The following is a 22,343-nucleotide window of genomic DNA, read 5'->3' on the forward strand; positions in this document are numbered from 1 at the left end:
CTTTTTTACCCACTGTCTTACTTGGAAGGCAGAAATGCATAGAGAGACAACTGGTAATAACACTTCTTCTATGATTCCCTAGGTCTCCTGATAAAAATGGTATCCCACTGGTGTGGGTAGGCCTAGTGAAACAGGAAACGGCAAAATACACAACGTAGGACCATCACGTTTTTCCACTGAAAACTAACCCTTTTTAGGTCTCGCCTGATCCAGCGCATGTGCTGGTCTGGCGAGACTTATTGAGAGGGCTCCAAAAAGTGCTACCAGGCCAGCCTAGAGCTACAGTGCATGTGCGCTTTACCGCTTGGCATAGCCAATAGGTCTCGCTTTTGGGACCTAACAGACAGGTGGCTTAGGTAAATAATGCATTCTAATAGTGACTTTTTATATTTTATAAATTTAACACCTTAAGTGTGGCGTGTACAGCCAGATGCAAACCCCGTTCTCATTTTCCCAAAGACCTCAAGTTGCATCTCTTTTGAGGCTAACGCCGGTCTGGTTTTGATTGTAAGCTCATATACTTGTGACCTGCTTGGAGATAAATTCCTGCATTCTACTTTTAACTGGACAGCTTCTATAAAGATCGTAGCAGACAAACATGACAGAAAGCAAGCATGACTAGTCTTTTTCATCAATGTAGATTGATAAGCTTTCACAGAGCCCCGTAACTGACTTTTGGGACTAAGGACAGAGCACTCAAACCATGCAAACAGTAGCAACATGTGAAGCAACTATGGGCGATTTTCAAATGGGCCACAGCTTAAAAAAAATACATATTCTAACAACTCATTGTCAATATATACCAGAAATGCTTTTTAGCAGATTAATACGACAGCAGCACTGAAAGAGCCACTTCAAAAACTAGACAGGATGGAAAATGCATCCAGGATTAAGCAGTTGCCTGCTTCTTAGGTCTTCTCAAACTCACAGGCATTTGACATAATTTACCCCCACTGGCTAAATGTTACCCGGGGAACATTGAAGGGGTTTGCAACGACAAGTGCTGTGACAGCTGGAAACCTTTCTAACAAAAAAGTATAAAATAATTAAGATTGTAAAGGAGAACAAAAACTAAAGTTACATTTTGTCTTGCTCAGACATAGCTTTGACCCCCTGTACAAAGAGGAAAAGCCTCAGCCCTCTCATCGTTCAAACTGAAATTATGTATTCTGTGGAAGACACGCCAATTGATATTCCAACGACAGGTTTCCCTTGCTTCAAACAGTCAAATTCTCTACGCGGAAAACAGGAGAAAAACATGACGAAGTCAACAAAGTATCTCAGAAAACTACATGTTGTTCCCCAAAACTCAAAATTCCTGTAATCACTCGTTATTCCCTCAACACCAGAACTACTGGAACCCCTTGGATTAAACGGTAAATCCAGAAAGAGGAATCTTCATGGGCCACTATAGGTCCTCACCCTCCATCAGTGATCTAAAAACCGCAGATCGTCCTCTCCTCGCTTTCCAGTATGATCTTGTTAACAACTTGCAAGCAGGTCAACAACACGCCACACTGGAAGCAGTTCTCCAAAGAGTCAACACACTGCCACCCACTAAAAAAACAAGCATTTGCAATGCAATAGGTCTCGCAATTGCGAGATATTGAGCTATTGGAATTGTAAATGACAATGCCTTTTATTTATGTTTAAAAAACCTGCAGTAATAAAAGGCATTGTCGTTTACAATACCAATAGATTAAAGTTTCGAAAATGCGAGACCTATTGCATTGCAAATGCTTGTGTAGAATAGTGCCTAGCTGTGGACGTTTGGCCCTGGCACAGCCGGCACCTAGGGAAACCTAATAAACCTGTACATTTTTTAAGTCTAGACACGCAGGGAATTCCAGGATCGGGTGACTTGTGTGGCTATCATCAGATCTTGTACTCAGAATCCTTTGCAAATCTCAAACTTTGTCAAAAAACCACATTTTCCTGTGATGGAAATTTCTGGAATTTGCGGAGCGACACAAACCTCCACTCATCCAGCATATCCCCAAGTCTGACAATAAAAATAGTACCTCACTTGTGTGGGTAGGCCTCGGGAGACCAAGGGGTGATAGGAAATGTGTGCTGGTGCGGTGATCCCAGAAAGAAATGTGAGTAAAGTGTGATTTTTTTTAGCTAAATTTGAAGTTTGCATTGAATTCTGGGTACAAAAATGTTGGAGATCCACGCAAGCCACACCTCCCTAAACTCCCCTGGTTGTCTTGTTTTCAGAAATGTCTGGCTTTGGTGGGTTTCCCTAGATGGCCGCCTAGTCCGGGACTAGAAATGCAGATGTCCCCCTTCCAAAACTAGGTTGTTTTGTGATAGATAATTTTGATGTCTCCACAATATGTTTTAGGCCCTTCCCTGTCACGTGTACTTGAAACCACCCACAAAAGCGAGGTGCCATTTTTATCAGGAGCCCCGGGGTAACATTGAGTGGTAGGAAATTTGTGTCGCCATATTGAGCCCTCAACTTTCCCACACAGAAACATGAGGAAAATTTTAGCTAAGTGTGAGAATTGTAGGGAATTCTGGTAAAAAAAAAATTCGGGGAGCCGTGCAAACCATACCTCCCTAAACTCCCTCGGGTGTCTAGTTTTCAGAAATATGCAAAAAGAACAAATGATGGACAGAATGCTGAACAATGTCAAACATTCACCACAGTTCTGAGATCTGGGCATCAATCCATTGTTTTTTTTTACTCCCTAAGCCATTCCAGTTTACACCCAGCCATACGCAATTCAGTCTTGACCCCATTCCCCATGGGAACAGTCTAGCCCAAACTGCCAGGACAGGTCCTCCCTGGACTGGAATCAAGCATCCTAGGACAGGTTTCGTGGTTTCACACCTCATCAGCCAGGCTAGCTAGACTCCAGTGACATGGAGAGCACAGAAGCAATGTCTGGGCATACTTGTCCCACTTGGGGTGACAAATGCAAAAAGAACAAATGATGGAGAGGATGCTGAACAATGTCCTACATTCACCCCAGTACATTGATCAGGGCCTAAATCCATCATTGTTTTGCTCCCCATGGCAAGGAGTGAGTGTCTGAAATGTTTCTGTGCTCCATCCATCATCTCCTTGTGTTTGCTTGTGTCACCCTAAGTTCGCAGGGTATGCCCATCTCCTTGTGTTTGCTTTGCTCGCCCTAAGTTTGCAGGGTATGCCCAGACGTGGGTCCCTTGCTCACTTTGCCACTGAGTTCAGGCTAGCCTGGCTAATGAGGGTTGTTGCCCCGAAACCAGTCCCAAGATGCTTGTTTCCGGTCCAGGGAAGACCTGGACTGTGGGAACAGTGTCAAGACTGATTTGCATATGGATAGGTCCGAACTGGGGTGGAAAAGTTAACTAAAGAATGATCAGGAATTCAACCCAGATCTGTGACTAGGGGTGAGTGTGAGTGTCTGAAAAGTTTCAGTGCTCCATCCATCATCCATCATCACCTTGTGTTTGCTTTGTTCGCCCTAGGTCAGCAGAGTATGCCCAGACTTCGGTCCCTTGCTCACTTTGCCACTGGATTCAGGCTTGCCTGGTTGATGAGGGGTGGTACACCAAAAATGGTCCCAGGATGCTTGTTTCCGGTCCAGGGAAGTCCTGGCATGGCAGCTCAGGCTGAACTGTTCCCATGAGGAACAGGGACAAGAATGATTTTCATATGGCTGGGTCTGAACTGGGGTGTTGAAGTGAGCTAAAGAACGATGATAGATTCATCCCAGATCTGTGACTGGGGGTGAGTGTCTGAAAAGTTTCAGCGTTCAGTCCATTATCTCCTTGTGTTTGCTTTGTTTGCGATAAGTTGGCAGGGTATGCCCAGACGTGGGTCACTTGCTCACTTTGCCACTGGATTCAGGCTAGTCTGGCTGATTATGGGTCCTTTGCTCAAAACCAGTCCCAGTATGTTTATTTCTGGTCAGGGAAGACCTGGCATGGCAGTTCAGACTGGACTGTTCCCATGAGGAACAGGGTCAAGAGTAATTTGGGTATGGCTGGGTCCGAACTGGGGAGGCAAATTGAACTACAGAACGATCAAGGATTCAACTCATATCTGTGACTGGGGGTGAGTGTCTGAAAAATGTAAGCGCTCCGTCCATCATCTCCTTGTGTTTGCTTTGTTTACCCTAAATTAACAGGGTATGTCCAGAATTGGGACCCTTACTCCCTTTTCCACTGCATTCAGTCTAGCTTTGCTGCTGAGGGGTGTTGCCTCGTAACCGGTCCTAGGATGCTTGTTTAAGGTCCAGGGAAGAGCTGGAATGGCAGTTCAGGCTGGACTGTTCCCATTAAGAACAGGGTCAAGACTGATTTGCATTTGGCTGGGTCTGAACTAGGGGGCAAAGAGAGCTAAAGAAGGATGACAGATTCAACCCAGATCTGTGTCTGGGGGTGAGTATATGAAAAGTTTCAGCACTCCGTTCCCAATTTCCTTGTGCTTGCTTTGTTCACCCTAAGCTGGATGCCCTAAGCTGGCTGCCCATAGGGGAGTTTGGATGTGAATGGTAAAACCATTATAACCACTGATGACAATGGCAAGGTGATGGGGGCCACTCTCTCACACAACGTTGATGCAATGAAACAATTGTGGCTTTCGCCACACAAACATCAATGGGTGTAGAGTGTAACTATTTCATGGTGGAAAGTGAAAGGCATGGGGAGTAAACAGTTCGATATTATGTTTGGGGTCTGCCCTTCATCTTAATAACCCATCAAAAACCCTCATGTCTATTCGTACCTCCAAATAGTTTTAACACACCACTCCCTGCATAGCTTGATGGATGCTGGGATTAGAAACTACCACTTAATAGTAGAGTATTTTCCTGAGGAATGCAGTTTTGTGGCGGATTTTCTATCGGCACTAAATGTCAAGAAAACTTTGATGAAGAACAAGTGGTTCTTTCTGTTCTGCACCAGCCACATGAATATGAAGAACACATGAAAAATTATGCGACAAGGTTAACGAAATAATCTTAAGAAGTTTGGCCAACTTAATGTAGTAATCTTCTAGTTGAGTGTTGTAAACAAACTTATCTTGAGAGTTGACAAAACAATACCACCCAAAAAGATTTATGGGAGAGGATCGTGAATTCAGCCCATGAAGTCTACTTAGGTAGACCTATGCTAGAGCTAAGTACTGGTTCCCTAGTATGGATTCCATCATTGAACACAAGGTGAGTGATTGCACTTCATGAGGCATGAGTGATAAATCCAAAGTCACAAGAAAAGTTTGGTAACCCTCATGGGTGTACCTTATAAACCCTGGGACAAATAGCCTTGGATACTTTAGGACACCTCAAATTCCCCAGTGCTAATGACAAGTACATATTTGTGCTAGAAGACCTTTTTTATTGTTTTTTATTTATACAGTTTTATTAGATCTTATGCATACTTAGTTTACAGAATCCAAATTTGCAAATATCATAGAGTAAACATGACAATATAAACAACCCGTGGCTATACATCACATTGATTCGTTAGTCCTCAGATATCTACTTTTTCGGTGTAGTAAAGTGCCATACATAGAACTCACATATACAGTAGTACTGCTCTCCAGTTTCAGATGACGTGTCTTGTGCGGTGTACTGTAAATATTGCAATAAGTGCTCCCAAATATCTTTGGGCCTTGAGGGGGCAGGTAGCTCTTCTGCATATAGTACAAGATTCTCCCTACAGTATACTAGATCCTATATCCAGTGATCAGGGATCTGGGCATCTGTACTTTCCCATTTCATCACCACCCTCCTTTTGGCCAGCAATAAAGCGATTCTCACAAATTTACCCATGCCACACTTCAGGAATGGTGTGAGGCTCAATAAATATCTGTGGAATGCATTGTATCTCAATGTTAGTCATAACTTACAACCAATGTACCACTTTAGCCCAGAATTCAGCCACCCGTCTGCACTCCCAGGAGCCAGAAGTCCGCTCCCATTTCCCTGCATCTTTTACATGCATCGGTATCTCTAGGACCATATTTAAAGAGTTTATGCCATGTGTGATAGACCTGATGAAGATATTTGAAGTGGATTAAACACAAATTACCATTGGACGTGAGTGCATTGGTAAGCTGACAGCAGTGTTCCCACTCCTTCTGTGTAAGCTGTGGATTAAGTCTCGTATTCCACTGTTCCATGCTCTTATTATGGATTGTGACTTTTTCATCTCTGGCTATTCGATAGAGCTTAATGACAAGTTTGTGATTCGTTGGGCTAACCAGCAGATTCTGGAGGGTCTTTAATGTCTGTGGCTCAACGGGAAATGTGTTGTAGTGGGCCTGCATTGCCTTTTTCAACCTGTGGAAGATAAAGATAAAAAGCGGGGTCTTGCTCAGTACATAGCTTAAGTGGTCTTCCTTTAGAAAAATGCCGTTGGGGTATAGATCCTGCAATTTGTCTATCCCTGCTAATGTAAGAGTACGCACAGCTCCCGCTTACTGTGTCACTGACAATTCCGCATGATGTGCAATTGGTAACAGGGGGGTATATAGTGGAAGCTTTGCTGCCATATGGCCAAGCGCCTGCCATGCTGCCGTTGTGGTGTCTATAGTGTTGATTTCAGTTGTTGGTGTGCCACTACGAGAGTGCAATAATATTGATCTCAGTGGGATGGGACGTGCATCACTGTCCTCGACTGCCACATGTGGGATAAATACCAATAGTGTGCGTATTGTGCTTGAGCACAAAGGTAGTACAGATACATGTCAGGCACGCTAAAATCACCCCTATTGTAGTCTAATGTAAGGGTCTCCCAACTCACTCTGCCCTGTTTACCCCCCAGACCAACCTGATAAGTAGTGACCGCACTGTTTAGAAAAAAATGTGGGCACTTTTGCAGGTATGTTGCTGAATAAATACAAAAATCTTGGCAATACAACCTTCCTAATGAGGGCTATGCGGTCTGCCAGTGATAGAGGTAATGTTGACTACCTAGCCACCTGTTGCTCCAATACAGTGCATGCAGTGCCATAGTTCTCTCCTATAACTGTTTCCGGATCCCGGTGAACCCATACCCCTAGGTATTTTACAGGCTCCACTGGCCATACAAGAGGAAACTCCAGCTCATGGGATGGGGGTATTCTCAGTCAATGGTACTACCACCGATTTTGTCCAATTAATGCCTATGCCCGAGAACAGTCCAAACTGGATATATTCCCGCAGTACTGACGCCATGAAGATGTGTGGTTCCCGGATAAAAAGCAGCATATCATCCGCATAAAGTGATATGCTCACAGGACGGTGCATAAACCGCAATGCCGCTGCTCTGTGCCGTTGCCTAATTATGCAGGCAAGAGGTTCCAGCATCAGGGCAAAAAGGAGCAGCGAGAGAGGGCATCCCTGCCTGGTTCCTCTTCCAATCTGTATGGGGTCCGATGTATTAACCTCCACCCGAATCTGTGCTGTGGGATCAAAATAGTCGCACCGAATTACTAAAGATGGGAGGTAACCCCATCCGTTGTAATATATGGAATAGGTAGCCCCATTGTACAAGGATTTGGCTGCGTCGAGCATCACAGCCACATCCTGTAAGGCAGGATGGAGTATGTGAAACATTGCAAAAATCGTTCGCAAGTTATACGACGTCGATCTATCGGGAATTAATCCAGATTGGTCGGGAAGGACCACGTTCGGCATCAGAGGTTGGAGTCTAGTAGCCAGGATTTTCGCTAAGATTTTCGCATCTATATTGATAAGCGACAATGGCCAGTATGAGTCGCATCGGGAGGGTGGTTTGTCTTTTTTCAATAGGGTAATTATCAGTGCTTCTCTGAGCGTTGGCGGTAATTTACCCGAGTCATAGGCTTTTTCATACATTTCCAGTAGGTAGGGTATCAATTTGTCTGCGAATTGCTTATATCAAATTCGCAGGTAAGGCCGTCTGGGCCTGGTGCTTTCTTATTTGGGAGAGATCGAATCGCCTCGCGAATGTCAGTTGTGGTAATTGGTTGACTCAAGTATTCTCTTTGTCCATTTGACAGCCAGGCAATGGCGATATCCGATAAATAGTCGTCAAGCTCCCTGGTGTCAGTCCCACCTTTAGAGGTGTATAACTCTGCACACCTGTTTCTAAATTGTGTGGGAATATCGCATGTGGTGTACTGATTACTTCCAGCCGCATCCGTTATCTTAGTGATTGTTTGTCTTTCTGTCCAAATTTTGATCTTGGTAGCAAAATTGTGCCCAGGTCTACCACCTCCCCATATGCGCGAGCTACATGCTGCTTTGACAGATAGCGGATCTCTCCAGCTGCCAGCTAATTAAACTCAAGTACAGAATCTTTGATTTGTGCTAACGTATTTGTGCATGGCAAGCTCTTATTGTCCCGTTCGAGCCAAGACAGGGTGCTTTTATCTTTGGATAATTGACCCCGGATATCTTTTAATATTCCCGCTGACGTACGAATACATTTGCCCCTTATTGTGACCTTAAAGGCCTCCAAATGAGTCACAGCACTGTCAACCGAGCCCTCATTTAGATCAAAATATTGTACTATAGCCTCTCATATCGTGGTAGTGTATGGTGGATCTAGCAGTGCTTCAGAGCGAAAGCACCATGTGAACTGACGTTTGATAGTTTGTGGAATGCACAACCTAATCTTTACGGGGCTATGATTCGATAGTGTCTTGGGCAACACCTCAATTGCGGAAACCCAGTTATTCGAGCCCTCACTCAATAACCAGTAGTCCAGCCGCAACCAACTACCATGCACCGTGGAAGTGTGTGTGCCCTCTAATCTAGGGGTGGGCGGAATTTGCGAAAGTGACTTTCGCAAATTATCGCGAAAATGTTAAAAATCTCCGCAAACACGCGGAAATATCGCAAAGATGCGGAAGTTTTTTTCCCGCCCGTTCGCGGTATTTTCTGCGTGGTCGCGGCTCGCCAACTTACCCATGCGGTTGCTCGAGGGCGCGGCCATCTTGTTTTCACTCTTCTCGCGGTGCATGATCGCGAGAAGAAAGACGTGATCGCGCGACCAATGACATTACTGCGGGCGCGAACTGTCGCAAGACAGCGCAAATGGCTACCAACAATCCAACATCTCGTGGAGAACGCGACCGGATCGGGAAAACTTGTCGGCGAACGTGGGGATTCAGGTAAGGCGATCGTGCGCGCGCGAGAATGTATTATTTTACAGTGCGAGCAAGAAACAAATTATCGCTAAGCTGCGGAATGCGGAAATTTTTACATTTTCGCGCTCTCCGCGGAACGCGAAAATGTCAAATTATCGCAATTTCCGCGAGCGGAACGGAAATTTAGCCCAGGCCTACTCTAATCCATCTGTATTGCGCAGGCACCATACAACTTTTAGGCCTAGCTCAGCCATCCCGTCATTGATGACCCGAGCTGCTCTAGATGATTGACCTCCCCTTCTGCTCGATGTATCCTTACTGGGATCCAAATGCATATTAAAGTCACCTCCCCATAATATTTCGGCATCGGGCCAGTCTCGCAGTATAGATACTATGCGCTCAAAAAGGGCCAGTTTGTCTGTGTTAGGACTGTAGACATTCACAATGGTCAGTAGTTTTCCAGCTAGTTTGCCATGTGTGATTGTGTAGCGGCCTTCTTTATCTGTATAACTTTTGATCATGATGAAAGGTAGACTTTTCTTTATTAGCGTAAGCACCCCTGTAGCATATGTGGAGTCTGAGGATGCCAATCCATAACCAGCCCATTGTGCACCTATTCTGGTCTCAGTATATATCGACAAGTGTGTTTCCTGAATAAGGGCTATCTTGATATCATGTCTGTCTAGGTACGTTAACACCTGACGTATTTATTTCAGTGAATTCAACCCACGAACATTCCACGTCAAACAGGTGATTTTTTCGCTGTCTAGCAGTGACATATAATCGTACTGTACATCATGCGTGTTGTAACTGAGGTTTGAGACACATTAACGGTGAACATTTTGATAGCTGAGTTGTGAAAAGCCACTTCAGCATCCCCAACTTGCTAAAGCCATCCCAAACCTCTCAGAACAGATCCCAAACGCAAAACAGATCTGTAAGTGACTGTGGTGATCTCCCACTGGGGAATGCTGGAGCACAGTCAACCTCCTGGATGCCAAGGGAGGCGACTGACATCAACAATAAAGTTTCCTGACCTTATTGCACCACCAGTTAGAGAAATGCAGTGGGTAAAATTGACTTAACCAGTAACTAGGTATCTTATCTGCATAATGATAAACTATATCGCCATTCTGTTCTGCATATACAGGTGTCATATCATAGCTGTCAAGGCTATCCAAGCTTTCAGAGGAAAGAAAAAAAAGAAAACCAAGCAGGTGCCCTGAAATCCAAATCTACCTCCCACACAACCATTTTATCCATTCGCCGTAGCATTCTGTGATTCGCACTGTTCGTCATCTTCTGTGCTGGAGGCCTTCCTGGCCCTGCGCTTGAGAGTCTTGGCATAATCCATCGCAGACTTTGGAGTGGTGATGATTTTTGACCTGCCATCCACTTCAACGCGCAACCACTCCGGGTAAAGCATAACATAGGGAATCTTCTCAGTCATTAGGAGTTTCTTGACAGGCTGGTACTCTTTCCTTGCCGCCTGAACCTTTGCTCTGAAGTCCGGATAAAAAGCAAGGTTATTCCCTTTATGATTTATGGTGCCTTTTTCTCTTGCCATGCAGAGGATATTGTCCTGGTCTCTGTAATTTAACAGGCGTGCGAATATGGGGTGCGGGGGGCACCTGTGGGAGGGCGAGCAGCCAGAGAACGATGCGCCCGCTCCACTATCAGTACCTGTGATAATTGTTCCGCCCCAAAAATCTCATGAAGTAGCGCTTTTATATAAATCTCCAGGCGACCGGTGTTTGTGGACTCCGGCAGGCCAGTAAACCGTAGATTATTGCGCCTGGATCTGGCCTCTAAATCCTCATGCTTAGCTTGTATAACGGCAAGCACTTTTTCCATGTCGAGCGTCTTAAAGGCCATTTGCTGCAAACCGTCCTCCACATCTGATATGTGTGTCTCCACTTTGCCCAGTCGCACTGCCTGTTTGTCCAGCTTTGTGGGCATGTGATCCATACGTAGATTCAAACTGTCTATTTTCCCATCAATGGTCTGCAGGCTGGACTGCATGGCGAGGAGTGTCTTTTCATTGGAGGCCAAACTTTCGCTGGGAGTTTCCAACTCCGAATCAGAAGTAGCTAAATGTTGCGATTTACTAGCTTTACGTGGCTCAAACGTGAAGCGGTATTGACTGTGTTCAGTTTCCCCATGCTTGCACTGCTTAGCACGTCTGCTGTGTATGGTAATCCCCCTCCCAGAACGGATAACGCAATCTCCCCAGTACTAGAGCTTTCTGCGCTCAGCCAGTAGACGCAGCTCTGGCCGAGAAGTGAATGGTAGTGGACTCTTTTACTTCATACCCCTTAACCGGGATATATGGGGAGATATCGGGCACCACTTCTTCACAGCAATTCCGACAAATGGTTAGTACCAGTGATATCTGCGTTGTTATCCTGCACTTGGTTCAGTGTTCGTGGTCATGCAGCAGGCCCCGCAGCATAACAAGTTCTCTCTTTCCCTTCAGTGTTTCAGGATCGTTACTTGTCTCCCCGTGTTAGGCATACTCTTGGGAGTGTACTATATTGTACTTAATAGGCACTCGCTGCAATAAAGGGCCCAAGCAGTTTGTCGCTTTGGATCCCCCATTGTGCTATAGATTCCTCCCTGTTAATTATACTACGCGCACGTTGCCAGTTGGAATCCACCCAGTAACTCTGCCATCTGGCTTGGGAGCTTAGGCAGTATTTCAACGCGATGCGGTGCTGTCTCAGTTGTGGGTCGGCAGTGATGGATTTTATATTATTGTTATGCCTTTTTCATTATCTTTCTTTCTCCTTACTCTTTTTTTCCTTTATTCCCAACCCCGATATGTCCTCACTTACGATGCAAACTAGCTTTGGGGCATATAACAGTCCTTTGTTTGCCTCCTCTCGCTTGCCTGGTATTATTTAATGTGAGGCCTCGCTAGGGAGGCAGGCTTTAGGCCCAAGCACAGGCGCCGATAGCCCAGGCCACCTGCGTAGTCCCACGCCGCGCCCCAGCACTCACCCAGCGGGTTGTGGTCTCTCGGGGCCGACCGCCAGCAGCAACAGCACCGTCCGGACCATCGCTCCAATCCGTGGGTGGAGGCCCCACTATCCCAGATGTCTCTCCCAGGCACCTCGCATACCAGCCGGAGGGGGGAGGAGGCACATGGCACAGGCAGCGCTGCTTACTCTGCCAAGCCGCCCTCCACACGTTCGCCTACTGCCACGATGTGCCGATACCTCAGTTGCTGCAGCGTGTGCCTCCATTCACGGCCTCGGGACACGAACAACTCTGCTCGCCGCTTGCTGCGAGCCGACTCTCAGTGAACTTGTGGGGCCGCCATGTTGCCGTCCCAGGCCCGAGTCCTCGCAATCAGATTTCTCGTCAATCAGGGTGGTTTTCTTCAGCTTATTTTCGCACCCAGGTCAGCCACTATAGTCACACTGCATCAGAGTGTCATTTCAGGCAGTGGATGTGATCAGGAAAGGCAGGATCTTGAGCGGATTAATTATTCGGCCGGCAGAGCTGCTCTACAGTGCACCCATCTTGCTGTGCACCCTCTTGTGCCCCCTAGTGCTAGAAGACCTGAATTCACATTGATGGGTGGCAGGGGTAGTGCATAGGGCACCTACTAAGATATTCATCAAAATTCTCAAAGACACATTTGTGACAGTGGTCATTCCGAGCACTATTTTATTGGAAGAAATTAAAGAATTTCTAGCAGAAATACACCATCACAAAACTGATATGCACTGCTCTAAAGCAAATGGATTAGTGGGAAGAGCCAAAAGACTTGTTTACAATCGGCCTGTGTGAGAAGTTGGCCTGGCATATGCTGGTCACTAGTTAAAGTGGCCACCTTGCACCAGTCCAATTCGACTCTTATGGTAGATAGGTTTAAGACAACCTTTTAAAGAAAGCTATCCTAGTGGTAGCTGTGGAGAGCAGCCTTCAGGCTAAGTCTCAGAGGAATGTAAAGCAGCTTGTTTTACCTTATAATCTCTTGAATTACCAAATGAAAGGACACCACAAAGGTATATATATCAAATATATATGTATTTATTACTAGACACACACTACTAATCTCTTTATGAGATTAGAAGTCAGGAACATATGCAAATATCAACGTTTCACAATAAGTTAAGTCGACTTGCAAGGGGACAAGGCCTAGGGCCTGTAGAATCGCTGGGGCTTCACTAATCCACCCAAGGCAGGTAAGTAAAGGACCCACGGGAGATGCGTGCAGTGTGAGAACACAGCCGCGGTTTCCCTATTGATTTCAATGGAGCAAGTTGCGGTTGGATTTTTAAAGTTTAGGGTACTTCCAGAGAGTCTACAAGCAAGCCACTTACAAGGTAAGTAGTTCGAGGGCCAACACCCACAGGAGCACCGGAGTGCACGAGTTACCTCACCCAGGGAAGCCGGATGCATAGGTGTCTTTTGGTGTCGGGTCACGTCGTTGTTTTCAATGGAAGCCGAATAAGTTTTCCTGCTTGTGAAGACTGGAGAAGTGTCCGGTGGAATCCAAGGCTGGATTCAAGATGAAGAAGACCTGAAAGCAGAAGGGACAGTGTTCACAGTCACTTGCCAGTGACCCGGGGCCAGAAAGATGGATGCCCACGGATGTCGGGTGATTTCAGGTGATCAAGGGTGTTTTGACTCTTCAGCCACAAGGTCCAGGAGGTGTCAACGATGACCAGGAGCTGGATTCGGAGTGTCCCATAAAGTCTGCAGCTTACTGAGGTGTCGGCAACCGGAATGGAGCCAACAAGCCTTGGCAACAGCAAGTCTTGTGTAAATTGAAGAAAGTCAGCGGTGCAGACCAGCAAGGTCTGAGGGACTCACTCAGTGAAGGTAAGTCAGGGCAGGCCTGGAGCAACCAGGGGAGCCCTTTGGTTTGATGAGAAAGTCTTCAGGGGACCCACAAGCAAGCTGGCAAGGGATTGCAAAGATGCCTCGTGAGGATTCGCTTCACAGGAGCCCACAGTCACTCGGGACAAGGTAGGCCACTGATTTTCAAGGGAAATCCTGCTGGAGGCTTGGACCACATGTGGTCTAATGCACACGTTCATAGAACATTGTGAAGGGGTTGCACTCGACAATAGTGCACCATACATGGGTATTGCTTTTTCTCGTCACTCGTGGGGTCCACTCGCCTCAGGTTTGCTGGGGACTCACAATGGCCGTCGAGAAGTCAGGAAATCTACTTCTGGGGCGGCAGGGACTTCGGACTCCGGCAGGAGTGGGAAAGTTTGTGACTGTTGATTCAAGTTTTTGGTGCCTGCCAAGCAGGGGAGTCACTCCTTGACTCCAAGGGAGATTCTTCAGTCTTCCAAAGGTAGTGGAATGTCGAAGGTCCAGGATTCTTCTTGTAGAGTGTCGCCCAGAGATATCTGATTTGCAATGGCAAGGTTTCCCTATCTTATACTAAAGGAAAGGGAGGGACTAGCTCTATGACCACTCCTCTGGGAGGGTCAGGGGATTGGGTGGTTACACCCACTTCCCTTTGTCCAGTTTTGTGCCAGAGCAGGAGCAGGTAGCCCCTGAACTGGTTTGAGCTGGCATTTGCACAGAGGAGCCTACTGCTCCCCCAGGGCAGGACTTCAAAGCACTCGAAGAGTGCACCCACCCAGCCCCAATACACTAAATCCTGTCTGGAAGGTGGTGACACCTCCCTGTGACAGGATGCCTATTGTTGGGCCTCCTCCACTGAGAGTTTCAGTCAGCAGCAGGAGGGCAGCCCAGTGTCTGTGCTGGTGGCATTCATTTTGTGATGCCAGGGCTCTTTCAGATTTCTACCGCGTTTCCACAGTAGGTACATGTCTTCCCCTCTAGAAGGGTGGGATCATACTCCCACACCAGTTACTGGTGTGGGGGTATGATTCCAAGTTGTTTGACACCAAACACGACCTGTTTTGATGCAGTCATTCCAAATTTAGCATTTACCGCTAGGTTATAATGCACTTAAGAGTATATGGTTTAACCGCATCCACAAACAGCCACAGAGAATAGACTCTGCCAGCTGCAGAGGGGCCCTGCTCAGGCAGAGGCACCCTCTCACATTGTAAACCAAGCACCCTGCCCTCAGGATTGATATGGCCTACCTTAGGGGTGACTGATAGGCTTATATGTGTGTGTAAGGTGAGATATAGGAACCTATACCTCAGTGAGGAGTGCTAACACTACCTCACCCAGGCTGCAGTAGCAGGCCTGTGGTGTCAGATTTAGTCTGCTTCCGAGGGGTGGCATAATACATGCTTCAGCCCCTGGTAGGCCTGTGAAGTACCTATGCCCTTGGTACCTAAGGTACCATATACTAGGGGCTCATAAGGTACCAAAGTATCCAATCACTAGTGCATCTAATATGCACTCCAAGTTGTTTAGAGAGAACAGAGAGACTGGGGCCCTGATTAGCAGGGACCCAGCCAGACTATAGCCAGAAACCAGTGTTAACATCAGAAAAAAAGTGGGGGCAACATAAGTGCAGATCCTACTCTCCTACAGCATGCATATCAGAGGCTGTGTTGACATTTCCCAGCAAAATATGCTATGGTCGTTTCACACCATGCCTAACTCAGCAACAAGGCTATCACTATTTGTATAACTTAACAGCAGACATTCAGAAACAACATAACTCCTAACTAGTTATTGGGGGAGCAATTTTGGGCTCATAGATAATCAGTAAAATAGAATTTCTTACAAGACCAACACAAATAAAAAGGAAGAATGATTGATGACAGTGGGGGAATGGGTAGCGATTAAAAGACCAGATTTACACAGCAACAAGAACAGCATCGTCACCAAACCTTTGTGAATCTTCAAGTTGAAGTGCAATGGAATTGTATTGGGAAATGATCGCACGTGGAGCATGGATACGTTATTCCCCACTTTTCATTTGGACACTGAATCCCAGCATGACCGAGACAAATCCTATAGTGAACTTGTAGACAACTGTGCTAGAGAACAAATAGTCTGTCAGTGTTCTATTTGGCATAACGTCTGCATAAAGAAGGGATGTTTGAATTTGATTGCTTTTTTGCCATTCATACGTGTGTTTAAATGGGAAGAGAGACTAGTTGTTATGTTTCCCTCCACCCTTCTCCTAGTTGGTACCGTCCTTTCCCACTTGCCATTAAAGTGTTGTCACATAGAATATTGTTGCGAGGAACGGTTTCCTGTCAGTTGTAGTGAAGAAAGAACTTCGGAGGTGTTGCTGTCTTATGTAAATAAAATCCCTTACCTTATCTTCCTTTGAAGTAATGTCCACAATAATGCCTGGTAGGACTGTGACTGGCTGACGAGCTGCAGCAGCCACCTACGAGCATGCGCAGAAGGGAGAATGAGTTGCCCTTGGGGTCACTGGAGCTGGCAGATCGAAAGCAGGCCACGGCGGGCTGTGCTTCACTGAAATAACTGCACGCAGAAAGTATCAATAAAAAGAACAAGAATAGCAGCAACATCAAAAGCCAGAAAACAAAGCTGCAGGGTTGGGGGTCGAGGTTATTTTTCTTTAAAAAGCCGAACAAATAGCATACAGCGACTGGAAAGGGCGGATAAAGCAACGGACAAGCTTGCAGAGATGACGCAGCAACAGGGAATGTGTGGGGACTTTTTCAGGAGATGAAACAGCAAGTAAACACGTGGTCTCCCACGGGGTGCTGAATTTCTTTTTTTTTAAAAGGTAGTTTTCTCAATTTGAGGAGTGAACAAATACAAATAATCCAATCAAAAGGATGGAAAAGATTCTATGCTCTAGGGATGGAATAAAGATATGAAGACAAGAATATGCTATTCTACCTCTTCCCCACAGCACATTTAAAATAAAAGGAAATAAAACAGGATGTCATCGGACTTTTGACTTTTTCTCTGAAATTTAATCGGACAGATTCATATATAGTGTGTGCTTGTTTGCATTTTATTGAGGGTACAGTATCCCTGCATTCTAAATCCAAAAACAACCCTTTTTAAGCACAAAAAACATATAGCTAGAAGAAATGCGTTTTTCAAGCTGTGCCAGAGGTACCAGCAAATGCAACACTTAGCTCGGTGTGCTGGGGAATGTGTGTAGCTCTTCTAATGACTTTCTAACATCAAGTACCACAGAGGAGCTCCACCGGTTCCTGCGAGTCGCAGGAGCATGATCCTGGGGATTCATGGCTGGGGCAGAATTTACTCCGTAGCGAGCCAGGCTACATACACTTCCATGGATAATGTGTCATAAGACGTGGAGTGTCTGGTGTGGCCGTGCCCACGGAAAGGGCTACGGAGGTGAGACCTTAAAGACTTCCACACCCCTATCAGTAAGATAATCCCTAGTGTGGCAATGCCTTTCCTTGCACCTACCAGTCGTAGAATGTCTCCCAAAGCACTGCTGGGCCCCTTTTGTTTCAGAACCCCTCTTATGCCAATGCCTGGCACATGACATGGAGACAATGACTTACAAGACACTGTCTCATTGCCATTAGTTCAAGAGAAGAGGGGGTGACAGAGTGCACTTCGATATCTTCCTTTTATTCACTTTTATCCATTTATCATCTGTTTGCGTGCAAGCCCGAAACCGTGGTCTGCCCTGAACCACGTGCATGATTAAACATTTGAGAAGATGGGGCGACATCTAACCCCAATGCTGGATGCACTGCGTTGATTCAAGCATAACACTGATGCCATAACTTCATTCATCATTATTTATTTCAATTTCATCCAAAGTTCCACATTTTCCATGGTTAGTCCTCTTGTCACATGAGAAGCGTCTTACATTTAACACTGTATCCTAAACGCTGCAGATATGCCAATCCAGGCCTTAAACTGTAGCCCAGAGTGTACATAAGTAATCCTCATAAGTAAATCCTGGTAACCCAATGCATTTCGGCCCTAGTCCTGGCCCTTCGTCAGGGGTATTCTACAATTTAAAAACATTATTGTGAGACCGTGTATTTAAACAAATTAAACATGTTGATAACTGCACAGCATTTTTCGAACCCTTGTTTTATAAGAAGGGAGGTTTTTTTCATGAATTCCAAATTCCCTCTGTTTGGACTAAAACTAAATTGGAAGATAGCAGAATACTATTTTCCTCTTTGGGATGGTTCATGTATTGGGCTTAGAGCAGAAATTCAATGAAAAAACATTGTTTTTTTTACAGTAAGGAAAGGTTCTGCGCCTTCGATCTGCAACTAAATTAAAAGTGCCTTTGGCTATCGTTCTTTTGTGAGATCGGTATTCCACGGAGTTGGCGGACAAACTGCTTTTGTCAGGGACACCAATTCTTATATCACTAAACTAACATAACGTGCATTTGTGAAGTGCATGTTCACCCTAAGTGGAATCTTGAAAATTAAATAAAAGATGTTTATTGTTACCCAACTCAATAGTACTAATTTTATAAACCTTGGAAGGATGAAAAGCCGCATGAACCTGCCAAGATTTGAACCTGTGACCATGCATTTAAACACGTACCCTTGAGTGAAAGCACTGAAACACCAGATCTACTGATAACATGTATGTAGATAGCATGCTTTTAAAATGGGAACGGGAAACAGGGTCAGGTATCAGTAAGCAGACATGGTGTGAAGTCTTTAAATTCAACTTTTAATGCATTTACGTGATGAATTTGAGACCTGTGGACAATTATGCCAAATAGAAATACTATTGCACCTGAAGTTCTTGCATGAGACTACAACTGTCACAGATATCAAAATCTTATTGTAGGAGATTTGCTCCACTTGATGTGGAGCTGTCCAAAACTGGGAGAGTATTGGAGTGCTATGTTTGACTAAATGAGTGGACATAACTTTAAAAAAAGCATTTCATTGAATCACATAAAATTATAAATTCATGAACATTACATTGCAGAATTATAAAGGTAAGATATAGTAATGTAGAAGATACGCTAAGAAATAATGTAGTGCAAAAAAAAGAGAAAAGCAAGCTGAGGATGCAATGTAAAATCAGACATTGGAGGTTTTTTAGGATAGGAAAGAAAAAAAAAGGAGAAAGAAAAAGAGAAAAAAAAATAGAAAATAATAATATTTAAATATGACCTTAATCAGTCTTATATATGTCTAGCTTTTGAGGATAGTGTTATATCTTACCAGACGTAGCCGAGTTGTATTATATGTGTTACTTTATTAAGTTCAGGTCGCAGGATGGCATTCAAGTACAATAAGTTGGTTTCCATGTGCATCTGCCCTTCAGCCTGGTAATCATTGTACTACAGCCCCATCAGGAGCAGCCTGCCTGCAGCTCAGCCCATCTTCCAACTGTCACCACTCATCCACACAGGCACCCAAACATTCCAAGCATCACAGACACACCAACATTCCACTCTCAAAATTCTCACTGGCTGAGCAGCAGGGAGTTAGGTAAACTGGGATACATGTATTTAAATAAGCAGGATATAGCATATCCCCGCCTTTTAAATGAAAAATGAAAAGAATACAATACAACATGGGAGGTACTATAAACAAGAATGTACAAAAACAGAAAGTAGTTCAAAACTCAGGGATGCAAATTAAATTACAATATCACAAGAGAGTCTGAAGACTTAAGTAACCTTAAAGGAAGGGTAAATAAATTGACAAGCAATAAAATAAATTGACAAGCAATATAACCCATCCTCCCCAATAAAACAGTTTAGAATAAAAGTGTAACATGTAGCAAAGGGTGGACCGCATCCCTTGACTACGATCCTAACAACACGGGAACCAAAAGTGTCAACAGGATTCCTAACGTAAGGAACATGATGCACACACTGAATTGTGACACCCCTCATGTAAAGGGTAAGACACTTGGGACCATAACCCAAAAGTCATTCCTCCTTTAGGAGTTTTTAACATAAACCATGTAAATGGGACTAACACCCATAACCTACACCTGATGTAAGGCTGAGAAACCAAAGTATACGTGTAGCACATGGTGACTTACACACCATATATACAAGATGTGCAGCACATGGTGACTTACACACCATATATACAAGATGTGTAGCACATTGTGACTTACACACCAAGCAGACAAAACTTGTAGCGAATGGCGACTTACACACCGGACAGACAAAATGTGTACCGCATGATGACTTACACACCGTACAGACAAGACGTGTAGCACATGGTGACTTACACACTTTAAACAGAACCCACATGTAAAGTAAAGTAACTACGCAACAGAAAGGTGGGGAACCACCCACCAAGAGATAAGAACCTCCCTCATGTAAGGGAGTGTGTAGTGTAAAAAAAACAAAAGAAGCCAAACTCCATATCCGTCCCTCATGTAAGGGAGTGTAAGTGTACAACATAAACATGGGTGACCCTACCCAGTAAGCCCTCCGTCCCCAAGGAGCAATAGCTAAACAAAAGAAATGGGCAATAAATACCTACAAAACAAGAATTACAGAGTGTTCAATTCAAAAGATGTGCACATATCGTGTTGGACTGTAGCTCATATGTAGATCATATGACACATCTACTTAGCGGTCCATATGGATGCATAATAAATCATAGTGTCTAGCATCCGGCTCAAGATTTAAACTAACATTGAATGCGTCTTAGACGCGGCCTATTTCGAAGACCGACAGAACCGGACGTTAGTCTCATTATGATTTGGCTACAAAAATAGTTTACTTACAACTTGAACTCAGACCCCCAAACAGAGGGCCTTTCCAAATAGATCTAGTGCGAAACTCATGATTTAAGAAGTTCGGTTGCGTTTCACGTTTATAATATACAACACATGACGGGTAACAATATAATATAGTTAAAAACATATATCTATACACATATATATGGTGTAGCTCAAAATGAGTTGTTAAACTATACATGCAACCTAGATTTGGCCATATTAGTAGGTATGCACACTAATGGGCGGTCTTGTTTGATCTTTGCAGATTCTCAACAATCTTTTTAAACTTGTATTATCAAGGAAAACAACTCAACCAGGTAATTTCTAACCTGCTTGCCATGATAATCTGGCAGACTATAAATTGCTTAGGTTCTAAATCAAAGAATAAGGACTTGTTCATTTATTTCACAGTATCTCTGACAAATATATCAGCAAATTAATTATAAAGGAGTCCAATCTCGGCTCACCTATTTGACAGATGAAAAGTTACTGGTTTTTAATGGTCATTTTTTAGCATTCCTTTCTCTCATTTTCATATATGAATTACCATGCAATATTTGCTACATCGATATGCCTTTCTGTCTTTTGAAGGTTGCTAGTATCTAGCTTTTATGATTATCAGTGGCTCCTATGAACACACTTGATAAAGGAATAGTACCAAATAAAAAGGGGGAACAACCTTTACAACGCAACTTTTACAACGCACTACCATTACAACGCATTTTTTACAACGCATAATCCATTACAACGCATGATATTACAACGCATGACACTACAACGCATTTTTAAAAACTACCTTTACAACGCATTCCATTACAACGCATACTACCATTACAACGCATACCATTACAACGCATAATATTACACTATACTATCCAACACTTACCCTACTGATGCAACCCCTGGAGTTAGAATAGTAATTTTTACCCCTATACTATCCAACACTTACCCTACTGATGCACCCCCTGGAGTTAGAATAGTAATTTTTACCCCTATACTATCCAACACTTACCCTACTGATGCACCCCCTGGAGTTAGAATAGTAATTTTTACCCCTATACTATCCAACACTTACCCTACTGATGCACCCCCTGGAGTTAGAATAGTAATTTTTACCCCTATACTATCCAACACTTACCCTACTGATGCACCCCCTGGAGTTAGAATAGTAATTTTTACCCCTATGCTATCCAACACTTACCCTACTGATGCACCCCCTGGAGTTAGAATAGTAATTTTTACCCCTATACTATCCAACACTTACCCTACTGATGCACCCCCTGGAGTTAGAATAGTAATTTTTACCCCTATACTATCCAACACTTTCCCTACTGATGCACCCCCTGGAGTTAGAATAGTAATTTTTACCCCTATACTATCCAACACTTACCCTACTGATGCACCCCCTGGAGTTAGAATAGTAATTTTTACCCCTATACTATCCAACACTTTCCCTACTGTTGCACCCCCTGGAGTTAGAATAGTAATTTTTACCCCTACACTATCCAACACTTACCCTACTGTTGCACCCCCTGGAGTTAGAATAGTAATTTTTACCCCTACACTATCCAACACTTACCCTACTGTTGCACCCCCTGGAGTTAGAATAGTAATTTTTACCCCTACACTATCCAACACTTACCCTACTGTTGCACCCCCTGGAGTTAGAATAGTAATTTTTACCCCTATACTATCT

Source organism: Triturus cristatus, chromosome 11 (genome assembly GCF_964204655.1).
Source record: "Triturus cristatus chromosome 11, aTriCri1.1, whole genome shotgun sequence".
Lineage (NCBI taxonomy): Eukaryota > Metazoa > Chordata > Amphibia > Caudata > Salamandridae > Triturus > Triturus cristatus.